At 41.1% G+C, this 14,672-nt stretch overlaps 1 protein-coding gene across 3 annotated transcripts in view; it reads left to right on the top strand.

The window, feature by feature from the left end:
- The first annotated feature begins 296 nt into the window (after positions 1-296).
- The window catches only part of SGK3 (serum/glucocorticoid regulated kinase family member 3), a 112,398-nt gene continuing 98,022 nt past the window's right edge, over positions 297-14,672 (top strand). Inside the window, exons 1-3 of one of the 3 annotated variants that reach the window (XM_054708292.1) lie at positions 297-574; positions 1,665-1,691; positions 2,223-2,433. The gene's annotated coding sequence lies outside the window, so the exon portion shown is untranslated. The remainder of the gene's footprint in view (positions 575-1,664; positions 1,692-2,222; positions 2,434-14,672) is intronic. The other 2 variants (XM_054708293.1, XM_054708290.1) reach the window with 2 other exon arrangements.

The raw sequence follows: 14,672 nt of genomic DNA on the forward strand, positions 1-14,672 counted from the left end.
GTCGTTGCTTCATTATTTGGATACTTATTTGACTTCTCGGAGTTCCCAGCGTACACCCAGCCACAGGCCCACCCCAGGCCATTCCTGGGGGCCCAGCGGTCCTGCTCCCCGCACACACCGGGCTCATCCTCACCGGCCCGGCCCGGCCCAGGCCCGGCGGCCCGTGCGACTCCCGTGCGGGAAACCCCTGAGAGTCTGAGCCCCTAGACGGGATCCACCGGCGTCCCCTGAACTTGGCGCACGCGGCGGGGCGGGGACCCGAGCTGTCGGGGTTGTCCTGGGGGGAGAGGAGAAGCGCTGGGTTCCGCGGAGGGGGCGCGGCGGCCCGAGCTGGGGCCACCCACCCTGCGGCTCGGCCCGGCGCCCTGGGCTCGCAGCGGGCGCCTTCCCGGCGCGCTGCCGGCCGCCCACTCGGCTCTCCCCGGCCACCCCGCGCGCTCTGCGGGAGGAGCCGCCGGCCGCCGTGACGCGTCAGGGAGGAAACGCGGCGCCCGGCGGCCCAGCCGGGAAGGAGGAAGCGCGAGTGCGCACGGCTCCGCGCCCGCCGCGCCGCGAGGCAGCCCCGCGGAGCCCGGTAAGTGCGGGGTCGGCGGACCCGGGGCGGCGAGCGGCGGGAGGACCCGCGCGCGTCCGGCGCAGTCGCAAGCCCCCCCGGGCGGGAGAGGCGGGGCGGGGCGAGGGGTGCCCGGGCCTCGGAGCAGACGCGCCTTTCCCGGGTGCCCGGGCAGTTCCCCCCACCCTCAGCCCGCAGTCCTCCGAGCTGGTCGGGAGGGAAAAGTCCTCCGGCCCAGCCGCCGAGTCGGAGAGTTTGTGCGCTGTGTTCCCCCGAGGTGAATTCAGGCTGCGCTTTTGGATTCCTGCACCCCCGGGGGGTGTCGGTGGACGGACGTGGTGAATTAACCCGTGCGCGGCCCGGAGGCTGGGAGACCCCCACCTGGGGCGGGCACTGGACGCGGGTCACCTGCGAGGATGGGATGGAGGGGGCCTCGGGCGTGAGCGCACGGGAATCCCCACCCTGTTGTCCGTGGACCTGTGGTCTGACACTTGGGTGCGTTGTTACCCTTTATTGTTTTCTGTGATTTGAACCCTTTCCGTCTCTTTTCAAGTGACTTGGACTCTGTAGGTCCCCACAGGTTTGCACATCGATCTGTACCAGCTAGAAGTGCTTTGGGATTTTTTTAGATTTGGTTCTTTTTCGTGGTGGTTACTTGGAAAGAGAAAAAGAGAAACAATTCCGTCTCTTGAGACTTAAAACTCTCATTATTGACGTTTGCACAGTGATTTCTGAACCAGGAGTAGAATTTCAGCCCCGCACAAGAGACGGTATAGGGTACACTTGAGACGCAGGTAAAAATACAGAGAACTAGAGTTTCTAAATCTTTATCAGGGTAAAAGGTATGAGACTGCTGTACTTTGTATGAGGTCGAGGAGTCACCCAGCCAATCCGAAAAGTGCCTTTCTGATTTGGCAAACACTTGGGTAGCTCTTAACTATGTGTTGGGCTCTTTCTAAGTGTTTTATAAATATTAACCCAAATTGTTAACACAAAATATCAAATTATACCGGTTCTAGCAATGAAGAGGTTGTTCGTACTTCAGTTCCCCAATGTCACTGCAAGAGCTGAAAACGTGAGAGGAAGTTTCAGGCTTTTTTTTTTTTTTTAGGACCGTGTGTACCTTCTGGACCCCTTGGTAAGACAAGCCACCATGCCTCCCCTCCTGGGGGGAGGGAGTCTGGAAGGACCCCTCTTCTGGACCTCTTCCTTGCAGATCTCAGCCACCCAGATCCCTAGGATCGTCTCCAAGGTGGCCTTTCTTCTTGGCCATCGAGCCCATGTTAGCTAACTCTGCAGAGTCCAGAACTTCCCCCTTTCTTCAACTGCCACTACTTGGAGCCCAATTTTGTTTTTAAAAGGAGTTTTGTTCCTAATCGGTTTGAGAATTGAGATGACCGTAGCTTACATTTAAGGGTCAGATTGAAAGTGAAATGTAGTCTAAAATAGAACCTAGTAGATGTCCATTTTGTGGTTTGCAGATACACAGAGAAAATACTTTTCCGGAATAAAGTGCCCTTTGTAAAGACATGCCTTGGCCTGATGGTCAGATTAGATGGTCAGATTAGACATGGTTCTTGTCATTATGGTGATTATGAGTCTTTATGTTAAGGTCTGTACGTCATACTAGCTTTCTATATCTCTCTCTTTCATATATTTAAATTTCCAGGGTGATGATTAAATGAGACCCTAAGCCTCATTTAATAGGATTATGACGTGTCCTGGAAGCAGGAAGGTTCACTTTCCTTTGATAAAATTTATGGCGCAACAGACGTTGGTGGATTTCAAGAATTCGCTTCACCCAAATGACAACTGACACTTTCATGAGTTACAAGGTGCTTCCAGATATACTTACTGGCTCTTCAGAGAGACCTTGTGAGGTTGGTAGCCATTTTTATTCCAGAAACTGAGGCATGGAAATGTTAAAAAGCTATAGCCTGGATTGCACAGCTGGTAAGAGGCAGCGCGTGCATAGAGAGCATGCCTGGCACATGCCAACCTGTAATAAACATTTGCGGAATGAATGACTCCCAATGACTTCACATTTATTGACTTTCAAAACATTTGCCTCTCAAATACCATAATAAATTTGTGCCTGAAAGATTTCCAGGCCTAATCCAATGTATCTCTCTTCTTTCAAACAGTATCTGTCCGATACACATGTTTTTTTCCAAAAGGGATGAGAATGCTCTTTGGACTCATTTCTTAGGATTTATCATCTCTGGGGTTTTTTTTGTGTGTGTTTTTTTTGTTTTGTTTTGTGGTTTTTTTTTTTTTTTTTTGGGAGGGGTGATATCATCTCTGGTTTTTTAAAAGCAAATAGGTTGGTTGTCCTTTCTCTCTCTCTCAGACATTCTTTTTCCTTCTGTTTTGGAGAGTTTAGACTGGACACATGGTTTTAGTGTTTGTGTTGACAGCTTTCTTATCTCTCCCTGCTCAGCGAAGGTCATTTTTAAGGACTGCAATCACTATAGGTTTTCCATGTCAGTGAACTCCTTTAAGCTACTTACAAATATGATCAAGTTTAAACACAGTGATGCTGGGTATTATAATTTTTTGAAGTATCTGACATTACTAATGTGTTTCTCAAAATGTTGCAATTACTTTAGTATAGATCTGTCTTTCAAAAAAAAAAAAAAACCCCAAAAAAACCTCAACTATTTATATCCCTTAAGCATAACTCTCTGTACTCTAAAGTATGTGACCTCCAGATGGAAAAACCCTCAATTAGAGAGGAAAACGTGGCCACTACCTGGTGGGAGAAATGGAGAAGGGGAAAGTGGGAGGTGGGGTAGCCTTTCCCGTGAAGGGGATTAGGTGGGAAGAAACCCTTAACGAAGCCTCACTGAGTCATCTGCCTGTCAGCGTTCTTCTCAACATTCGTTCTTCTGTGTGGGGGTGGAATGAAATACTTTTGAAACCTGTCTTGTACCAGAAGCCACTTTACCTTTTCCAATCTCATGTTTTCTCTCTCTCTTTTTAAGTTCATGTAAATTACTGACTAAACTGCTGATTCATGAAACTCAAATTATGTAACATGTTGTTCCTGACAGAAACAGTTCAAGAATTATTTTAAGGGACTAGATGTCTGTTTCCCTTTATCTGTTGCATTCTGTAAGGTGGCATCTTTGTTCTCATTCCACCTTTCCCCCCCGCTTCTATTTCATGGAGAAAAGTGGCAAAACTAAGAGGTGCCATTTCCACTCCTTGTAGTTCATGGCAAAGTCATTTTAACTCGGTACTAACTTTGCGTTAGTTAATTGTCATTGCGGAGGAAAACAACATGGAAATCAGATGTTGAAGGCCGACTCAGAACAGTAAAATTTTATTGCCTGTTTGAAGCTAAGCCAGCGAGTTTGCAAAGAGAGCAGTGTACCATCTCCTTGCTCCTATCCGACTTCTCCCGGCCTTTCCTATTTGCCACAGGTCTTGAAAACCTGCCTTAGTTTACCTTTTTGTAGCCACTATTATTCAAAACCCAAATCTCTTTGCCTTGGGTGGGGGTGATGGGTGGGTGAAAGAAGGGTGATTATGTTAGGGCAGTGGTCGGCAAACTCATTAGTCAACAGAGCCAAATATCAACAGTACAACGATTGAAATTTCTTTTGAGAGCCAAATTTTTTAAACTTAAACTTCTTCTAACGCCATTTCTTCAAAATAGACGCGCCCAGGCTGTGGTATTTTGTGGAAGAGCCACACTCAAGGGGCCAAAGAGCCGCATGTGGCTCGCGAGCTGCAGTTTGCCGACCACGGGTCTAGGGGAATGGTTGTAGGGTGAGAATTTGTAATATGACAAATGGAGGGTGAAGTAAGGGTTGTTAATGAGATCTCACAGTGGAGGATTCATGCAGATTGCTGCTTTGCCTCTCCTGAAGGGATCAGACAGACATAAGGGGAAGACATATATGGGATCAAAGAAAGATTGGGATGGATTAGAAACATATGACAGCATATGATATTGGCAGGCAGAGTTCCTTTGCACCACCAAGTGCAGAAGCGTCATCGTGGGTAGCTGTTTCTTCAGGCCACACAATGCATTTGTTTGCAGATGACTGAAATGTAGAGGGCTGGTTTCCAGGCTTTAAACTGAGAGTAAGAAGATGTCACAGGCTTTTGGTTGAGTAAAGGCCTGGATTTCGTACCATTTTAAAGCCTTCCTCTTTTTTTTTTTTGAGTCTGCCTATAATGTGGAGATAATGTCATTCTCTTCACTGTTTTGTGATTTTAAATAACCAACATTGTATTTACAGGGCATATAGTAATGAGTAGGATTCAGGTTAATTGCTGTCATTCAGGTTCCTGGTATATTGCTATGCCAGTCAATACCAAACACTTTTCCTGTAGGTAAAATGGACTTCATGTATGTTAACACACAAAATCGGACTCACTGATGGACTAGCCAGCCTATGGATGCAACATCCTCAAGGACGGTGGGGCTTCACTAAGACTTGACTAATTGCTTGCTTGAGTTAAGTAATGAGAAGAAACTTTTAGTTATTTACCTCCCTGTTATTAAAATAAAAGCAGATTAAAGTTAGCTTAAAATGATATGGTTTCCAAATCAGCATCCACACATGCAGACAAACCTATGTAGGATCTGTAGATAGATTGTATAATCTAATGCACATATACTATATATGTGATCAGCTAAAGGGAACTATAGGAATCATAGCCGCCGTTTCCCAAGAAAACACGGTTATGTATGTCACCTTTTTTCCCTATTTTTACTTTAGTTTTGTTTCTTTTATTTTCTAAACATTTTTAATTACAAAGGCATGTATGCTCTTAAATTCAAGCAGTCGAGAAGCATGTGAAGTGAAAAGGAAAACTAAGTCCTCTCCATTTTAATCTTACTCGTGAAGATAATCATTGCTGAGTATTTATATCCTTCTAGATTTTTCTCCATGCTGATTATATGAACCTGTGTATCTATAAATATATGCAGAGATATTTTTTGAAAATGAGAATCATTCCACACAATTTGTTCTTTTGTTGTTTTGTGTTTTTTTATATCATGGACATCTATCAGTCTACACCATTAGTTTTGACAGCTGCATAGTATTCTACGTTATGGTTAATTATCCATGTTCTATTTCTTATTATTTATATGTTCACTCTTTTGTATCTTTTAAAATATGTTTAAATCACCAAAGTAATACATTTTTAAAGAAAAAGAAGAAATAAGAATCACCAGAGGGGCAGAGGCAGGCTAGAAGGGGTCAATGGGGGGAAAAAAGGAGACATATAATTCTTTCTTTCTTTCTTCTTTCTTTCTTTCTTTCTTTCTTTCTTTCCTTCTTTCCTTCCTTCCTTCCTTCCTTCCTTCCTTCCTTCCTTCCTTCCTTCCTTCCTTTGACATATAATACTTTCAACAATAAGACTGAAAAAAAATCACCAGTAAAACTACCAGTCAATAATCACTATTAGCATTTTAGAGTATAACTTTCTACACTTTTATTTGTTTGTGCGTATCCATATTTTCAATGCCATTTTAAGCAGTTTCTTCTGAAGGCTTGCTTTGTTGGTTGGAGAATCATGTTTGTGTAGCCAACACTTTTAAACCAGTTATTTTGCTGTGTTTCCTGGCCACCTTCCATAGCTCAAGCTTGGATAACATTTGGAAATTTATACTACTGCTCATAAAGGGAATGAGGTGAGGGTGTGTGGATGGACCGACAGATCCACCCAAATCAGCATAATGCATATCTCTAATGGAGGTCAGTCAATATTTGTATTTTTAAAAAATACATTTTTATTGATTTCAGAGAGGAAGGGAGAGGGAGAGAGAGATAGAAACATCCACGATGAAAGAGAATCATGGATGGGCTGCCTCCTACAAGTCCCACACTGGGGATCAAGTCCACAACCTGGGCATGTGCCCTTGACCAGAATCGAACCTGGGACCTTTCAGTTCGCAACCGACGCTCTATCCACTGAACAAAACCGGCTAGGGCCAATATTTGTATTTTAAGTACATCTAAAATATAAGATATTTAAGAAGAAAAATAACAGAATATTCACACATGATTGATTATGATCACTAAAAGAGAAGAAGAAATAATAGATTTGAACCAACGAAAAAGTGTTGAATTTAATTAAAAATCAGAACAGCTGATCTTCACATGTTTTGAAATAGTCTAATAAGTACATTTTTTGAAATAATTGGTCTAACAAAGCTCCATCAATGGGAGAAATAGGTGATCTTAAATTTATTGTGATCCTATTATATTATAGGCTCTCAAGAGTTAGTAAACTTGACTTCATATAATTTCATGTGTATAACTCCCTAGTTATAATAATATCACCAGTTTTTTTCAGACAGCATTTGTCTGGGCTAACATCTCGCCATCCCCTTTTTCTTCTCCCACTGCACGTGTGCACAAGCAGTTACCCACAGTTTGCTCCTATATCCTTTTGCGGCTTCCCCACCCTCCACTTTCCTGAGAGTCTAGTACCCCTTTTAACCCGGTTCTTTTTTCCTCTTCTTCCAGCTTTTTCTTTTTTTAAAATAATTATATGTTTTTTTAATTGGGTTTTTTTTTTTTAGAGAGGGAGAGAGGGAAACATTGATGTGAAAGAGCAACATCGATTGGTCACCTCCCATACACACCCCAGCCAGGAATTAATCCCACAACCTGGGTCTGTGCCCTAACTAGGAATACACAACCCACAACCCTCCAGTGCCCAGGATGACTCTCCAACCAACTGAGCCACACCAGCCAGGGCCAGCTTTTGCTTTAAGAACATTTCTCTGTCCTTTCTCTATTCAACTCCTTAATTTTGATCGTGAGCAAAAAAAAAAAAAAAGATACTAATCATGGTGGTATAGTTAAGAACAAGCCTTTAATAAGGAAAAGGAAAGCTCAGTTTGGGAGGAAAGGTAGACATTATAAAGAGCTGGTGGTTTCAACCTTCAAAGCTCTTGAGAATACCCAGTAATTCCTTTCAAAATGTCCACAGAAGTCTCCACCCACCTCTTCTCTAAGCGAGCTGTGTGTGTGTGTGTTTTTTAAAGCACTGGCATAACATCTAAAACTATACATATTTTTTTTTTGTTCATGTCATTGCTTTGGTGCTTTTTTATTTTTTTCCCTGTTGAAGATGTTAGCCATATTATGGATTGATGAGTGTTTTGGTCTTCAAGCTAACTCCTAGCTAAGACCACTATTTCCTTCAGAGAATTCATCCAAAGTTCTAGATAATCTGGTTTAAAAATAGCATGTTTATTTTGAAGTTAAGGAAGAAAAGGGCTATCTTAAGCCAAAGATTAGCAATCTTGGAGAAGTGGTATGTCAGGATTCCAAACCCTTCCTTCCTAGATTTTCATCAGCAGAGATGTGCAGTGGTGAGAAGCACAGATCAGCTGTCCATTCTTGGAAGTTAGCAGAGAAGCAGCACGGTGCGCAGGAATTTTCCATTGCCTTGTAGGCTCTCACGAGAGGTAAAGGCGGGGGATCGAGCCCAGAGCTCTGCACCAAGACAGAAGCTACTTACACTGCACTGAGACCAAAGGCCGACTTTTTCATAAACATTTTTACTCAGCCTCCAAACAATATGGTGCTAAAATTCATCATGGCTTAAACAGGAAAGTTCTTATTATTTGCTTATTTGAACTGGGAAGATAGTGAATAAATATTTAGAACTTAAGACCTTGGTATAATTTTAAAAAATGGTTCTTAGTTTTGTAGTTCTAAGTGTACATAGTTGTGCATCATTGACATTTTTTAGTCCATTCCAACGTAAGGTACCTTTCTCTTTTTTCTAATTGTTCTTCTTTAACCCTCATTCTCTCTTCTGGTGAATATTTGGCTTAATTTTTTTTTTTTGTCTGTAAGGGAATTATTTTTTTTAATTAATGAAAGATAAGACACACCAATGTTTTAGCAGACAAGAATTTTTAAGAGATTTTTAAGACTGTTCCTCTTTCCCCTTGAATATTGTGTCCCCTTTAAATTTCCTTTATTTCTGATTTTCATTAACATCATTCATTACTGTTTCTCCTTTTAAAAATTCACTCAAGTGTGAATGAAATCCCTGTTCTATTTATTTGTTGCTTTTATCAGACATTTTGGGATTAGAAAGTTGCTTTGGAGTTGCCGAATATGCATAAATTGTTACCTCTGTGTAGAAAAATAAGGATTAAATAAGAATATATTTTTGTTTTGTTTGTCTAAGCATAAAAAGACTAAAAAAGTAAGTGTTTATCTGTTTGGAATTGGGTAGGGAGAACTGGGTGGGAAGCAGATTTTTCACTGTATCTCTTTTATATATTCTTGGTTTTTGAACCATGTGAATATGTAACCCATTGTAAAAGTAGTTTTAAAAATCATGTCTGCGGATTCCTTGACTTAAAAAAAAAAGGGGGGGGGGGGCGGCCCTGTGCATTTCTGTTGTCATTTTTCCAGAAGTCTTTAAGTAAAGTTGTTTTCAATCTTTTTTTCAAAGAATGCGTGTGGGGGAGGGAGGTTGGGGGAGTGGGTGGAAAAGGTGAAGGGATTAAGCAATACAAATTGGAAGTTACAAAATAGTCACGGGATGTAAAGTACAAGATAGGGAATATAGACAATAATACTGTAATAACTATGTGTGGTGCCAGGTGGGTACTGGAAATATTGGGGAAACACTTTGTCAAGTATATTGTTGTCTAATCACTATGCTGTACACCTGAGACTAATACAAAATAATATTGAATGTAAACTGTAATTGAAAAATAATTTTTAAAAAAATATATAAAAAGAAAAAGAAAAAGAATGCATGTGTAGTCTTGTCTCAAAGGACTAGTAGTATTTTGCAGGCATCTTGACCTGGCTCCTCAAGTGTTGTGACTAAGATTTATTATGAATCCTTCCCTTTGGAAATTCTGATACTACAAATACAGCCAAGACTCAAGTTATTGTTGGCTTCTTCGAAGAACCATTTAACTGAAATTGTCTGCAGTATTCTGCCAACTGGATACTCAGTTGGTTCCTAATAAAACTGTGAGATAATACCAACAGAATCAGTGCAAAGTCCGTTGTTTTTCCCCCATGTTATCTTGTATCTTACCACCATGGTTATAATTTACTTACTTAATATTATGTCAGCTTGATGCTTTTAGAAAATAAAGGTTGGTTTACTTTTAGTAGTTAAATAATTCTGCTCTTTTTGGTACAGGCTAAGCCGAATAGTCTCTTTCATCGGGATTTTTGTCGTTTTGTCATTTTTGACCTGTGTTTTACCCTGAGTAGAGCAAAGAAAAAGCAACTAATATGGGGTATCTACCATGTGCTGGGTGCTTTAGGGACATTATTTTATTAAATAATCATAATAACTCTCTGGGGTAAGGAATATTTTGCAGATGAGCAAACCGAGGCGTAGAGAGGTTTCGAAGGCAGCCATGCGTGGCCAGCACGGGAGAGCTGATGGGAACAGGTCTCCCTGGCTTTCCCAGGAGGGCCCCTGAGCCTTGGAGAATGGGGAAAGGCTGACTCCTCTCCAAGCCTCTCTTCAGAAAGAACAGGCAGCATTGATTTACAGAGTACTCAGATTACCTTCTGCTGATGAGGCAGTCGTTAAATGAGTTTGAAAACTGGCTTTTCATTTTTACTTCATTATTCTGAGATTATGTTAATGTAATCTAGAAACCGCTGCCAGACTTCAAATGCTGATGTCATATTCTGAAATCCCTTAACGATGATAGCCAGCACCACTTATATTAACCCTTGGAAATAGAGCAATCAGCAGATGTAGATACCAAGTAAGAATAAAAGGATATTTCAGGTCTGAATTCCTTTGATTCTCTTATCTAATAAAATCCTTTTATGTTCTGGGCAAAGACGGTGAGAAAGATACTGAAGAAATTCAAGTGATTAGAATAGTTTAAAAAGGTCACAGATAGTGAAAGAAGACAATAAACCCAGACCATACACTGAAGTACCTTCTTACACTTAGTACGTTAAATAAAAGCTTTATTGAGACTTACTTTACATGCTGCTAATTTACCCTTTTAAAGTACACAATTCGGTGATTTAGTCACAGACATGTGCAGTCCTCATCACCATCTAAATCCAGGACATTTCCATCATTCCCAAAAGAACCCCTGAACCCTTAGCAGTAACTCCCATCCTCCCACCCCTGGCAACTAGGAATCTACTTTCTCTCTATATAGATTTGCTTATTCTGGACATTTAATGAGCAATGGAATCTTGCTGTATGTAGTCTTTGGTGACTGGTTTATTTCATTTAGCATACTGTTTCTAAGGTTTATCCATGTTGTAGCGTGTAGTATTTCATTTCTATCACTGAAAAATATTCCATTGTATCAGTGTACCGTATTTTGCTTATTCACTCACCTGTTAACGAACATTCGGGTTATTTCCATTTTTTAGCAATTATGTAAAATGCTGCAGTGAATAGTCATCTGCAAGTTTTGTGTGGACATATGTTTTCATTTCTCTTGGGTGATAACTAAGAGTAGAATTGCTGGGTCATATGGTAACTCTGTGTAACTTTATGAGGAATTGCCAAACTTTTCGGTATCGGCACTATTTTACAGTCCCACCAGAAATTTGTGAGGGTTCAAACTTCTCCACTTCCTGGCCAACACCTGTTCTCTGTCTTTTTTACTTGAGTCATTTTAGTGGGCGTGACGTGGTATCTCACTGAGGTTTTGATTTGTATTTCCCTAGTGACTAATGATCTTTCATGTGCCTAGTGACCATTTTTATATCTTCTTTGGAGAAACGTCTATTCAGATATTTCACCCATTTTTAAATTAGATTATTTGTCTTTTTATGTTGAATTGTAAAAATGTTTTGTATATTCTGGATGCACATTACTTATTCTAGATGCTAACCAGAATTGGTAAATGGTTAATTTTTTTTTCATGGTAGCATTCTTTGTCTGTACCTACAAGAATTCTATGAAATATACGTGTCAAAGTATGCAGTGGTATAAAGGTTGTGTGAGATTCAGTTAGTAGAGGCATTTAAAATGTATCAATATATTGTAGGGAAGTACAGTTTGCCACCCAGCAATGTGTCTCTCTGGCATGAGGACCATTTTATTTTTAAGAAATAAAAGACTCAGGAAGAAACTTAGATAGAGACCTATTCCAGAAAATAGTGCTAGCACCTGAGATATTTACAAAGAATATGGGCTAGGTGCGATGGGGAAACTGGGCAGGGTCTAGAGCAGGGGTCCTCAAACTTTTTAAACAGGGGGCCAGTTCACTGTCCCTCAGACCGTTGGAGGGCTGGACTATAGTTTAAAAAAAACAAAACTATGAACAAATTCCTATGCACACTGCACATATCTTATTTTGAAGTAAAAAAACAAAACGGCAAAAACACCCGCATGTGGCCCGCGGGCCGTAGTTTGAGGACGCCTGGTCTAGAGATCTCTGCGTCCCTTTGTCTCTATATGGCCCATCAAACATTTGTTCACTGAACATTTGCTTTTCCATCTTCATGTGATTTGCCTTCCTCCTCTTTGAAGCCCCAATCCACTACCCCTTCTCCTTAGCTCAAGATGCCATATAAGCCTCACCTGCTCACCTTCCTTGGGCCTCCGTATTCTTACATATTCTCCATGTGTACATACATAATTAAATGTGGCTATTTCTTTCCTGTTAATGTGTCTCAAATCAATTTAATTCTTAGACCAGCCAGAAGAACCTTGAAGGGTAGAGAAAAATTTCTTCCTCCCCAACAGTATGAATACCAGCAAATTCTTTTTCTCAACTAAAAATACTTTGACAGTTTAGCACCATGTGTTTGTGAAGACAGTATAATTCGACTTTGCCTTGTAGCACATACAGAAGTTATTCACTATTTTAAAAGTAAATTATGGTTTTGAAATTGTAAAAAAGCAAATACCCACGTTTTAGTTTTATTTTTTAAACCCACTGTATTTGTAGTTAGAGTTATCTCTCATTTAGTGAATCCTGTCATCTAACAGTGACCATTTTGGAAGGCCATTTGGCCTGGGTAGATAAAGGGTACAGGTCAGAATGTGGAGGAGAAATCTACAGAAGAATAAAAAAGAATGGGGTAGCGGAAAGAGTATAGAATTGGATGAAGGAGGAGGTCTTGGCAAAGAGACCAGTACCCAGACATGCTTTGAGGCTTTCTAAGTCTATATCTGCCTCTGGGAGGGAAATTTCTGAGAGTGAGTGTGTTGTTGGGACATGTCCTCTTCAGTAGTGTAGTTAGTGCAATAATTGAATTACCTCTTTCCATTTGGATCACGTGGCAGTGTTCTCTGTTGGCAACACTGGATTTCCAAAGGAGTGAAGTGACTGTTTTGTTAAGTCTTTTAAAATCTTAAGAGCTGACTTAGGGAAGAGATGATAGATGTGAAAATGCTTGGCATAGTGAAAGGCACAAAGTAGGCACTTGATAAATTGTCTACTTAAAAATTGGCTGATATTAACCTGTCCATAATATTTTATAATATTTAATAGCTTCAGCTAGGGAATTTAGAGGGCTTAGGTTATGGTGTTAGATCAGCTACTAGCTTGTTAAGTGAACCCTAGCAAGTGACTTGATTTTCTCTGGCTGTAAATACTCAAAATTCCTTCTGTCTCTAAAATGCAATGTTTCATATGGGGTGGGGGGAAAAGGCTTTAAATAAAGATTATTCTTTTAACAGAGGTGGAAGTTTTGTTTTTGTTCTCAACTTTTATAATTTTAACTAGGGTACACTAGATGAATAAGACTCTTTATTGCATTATCGAAAGCCAACCACTGATTTGTTTGAAAACAAAGAGTTTCTTTGCAGTGTCATTTAGCCTGGCATTATCATGAATCCAAGAATTATTCTACACGAATCAGAGAACAGTGATGCAGTTGTACTTAAATTTAGAGTTCCACACAGCCATTCACCAGAGATGAATTGAGGTGAACAAGTACTTCCAACTTAATTTGCAAAAAGTTCTAAAACGCTGGTGGAATTCACTGCAGGAATCACAGTGAAAAAGCAGGTTTCAAGTGTGGTTCAGATCATGCAAAGCTGTCAGAGAAACTATCACTGCTTTTTGTTGTATTTGTTTTTTGGATCTGTGTAATTTCTGGTAAAATTAAATGATAATATAAAATTTAGGAACATTTCTACTATTTCGAAATGTTGATGTATAGTGTGACGGTTAGAAAATCAATCAGTATGGTTGGTCATCTTTGTTTTTATTTATTTATTTATTTTTGTTAATCCTTACCTGAGGATATTTTTCCATTGATTTTTAGAGAGAATGGAAGGGAAGGGGAGAGACAGAGAGAGAGAAACATCGATATGAGAGAGACACATTGATTGGTTGCCTCCCACAAGCGCTCTGACCTGGGTCCGGGGATTGAGCCTGCAATTGAGGTACGTGCCCTTGACCGGAATAGAACCTGAGATCTTTCAGTCCACGGGATGACCCTCTAACAACTGAGGGAAACTGGCTAGGGCTCATCTTTGTTTTTAAAGGAAGCCAATGCCTGGCTCCAAATAATGCTCTATGGAATCATATTCTCTTTTTTTCCCTTTACACTACACACAACACTCTGAACATTTTTCTGGACTCTTGTCACCAAATACCAGCTGGGTATTTTACAATTTAACTCACTTCTGATACTGTCTACCTGAAGATTCCACAGGTTAAGGGCTCAGTTCTATATCACTGCCCTTCCCTCAGCCTTAGCCACCAGTCAAAAGTCCAGGTTGTTACCTGTTCTGATCAACAGGCTATAAATCCATTTCCCACCACTCCCTCTACTGGCCCAATTAATTTGCTAGAGCAGCTCACTGAACTTGGGAAAATAGTTTACTTACCAGATAACCCATACTAATAATCTGTACTAATAAAAGGGTAATATGCAAATTGGTTGGGACGCCCTCACAGTAACAACCAAACAGCAGGCTGCACGGGGCAACCAGGCCAGCAGGGGGGTTAGTGAGGGATGACCAAACAATTGAACAGCAGGCTGCATGGGGCGACCAGGCCGGCAGGGTGGCAGTGAGGGGCGACCAAATGATCGAACAGCAGGCTGTGTGGAACAACCAGGCCAGCAAAGGGGACAGTGAGAGGCGACCAGGCTGGCAGGGGGAGCAATTGGCGGCAACCAGGCCAGCAGTGGGGGCAGTCAGTGAGGGGAGACCAGGC

The sequence above is a fragment of the Eptesicus fuscus genome, chromosome 19, assembly GCF_027574615.1.
Source record: "Eptesicus fuscus isolate TK198812 chromosome 19, DD_ASM_mEF_20220401, whole genome shotgun sequence".
NCBI classification, from domain to species: domain Eukaryota; kingdom Metazoa; phylum Chordata; class Mammalia; order Chiroptera; family Vespertilionidae; genus Eptesicus; species Eptesicus fuscus.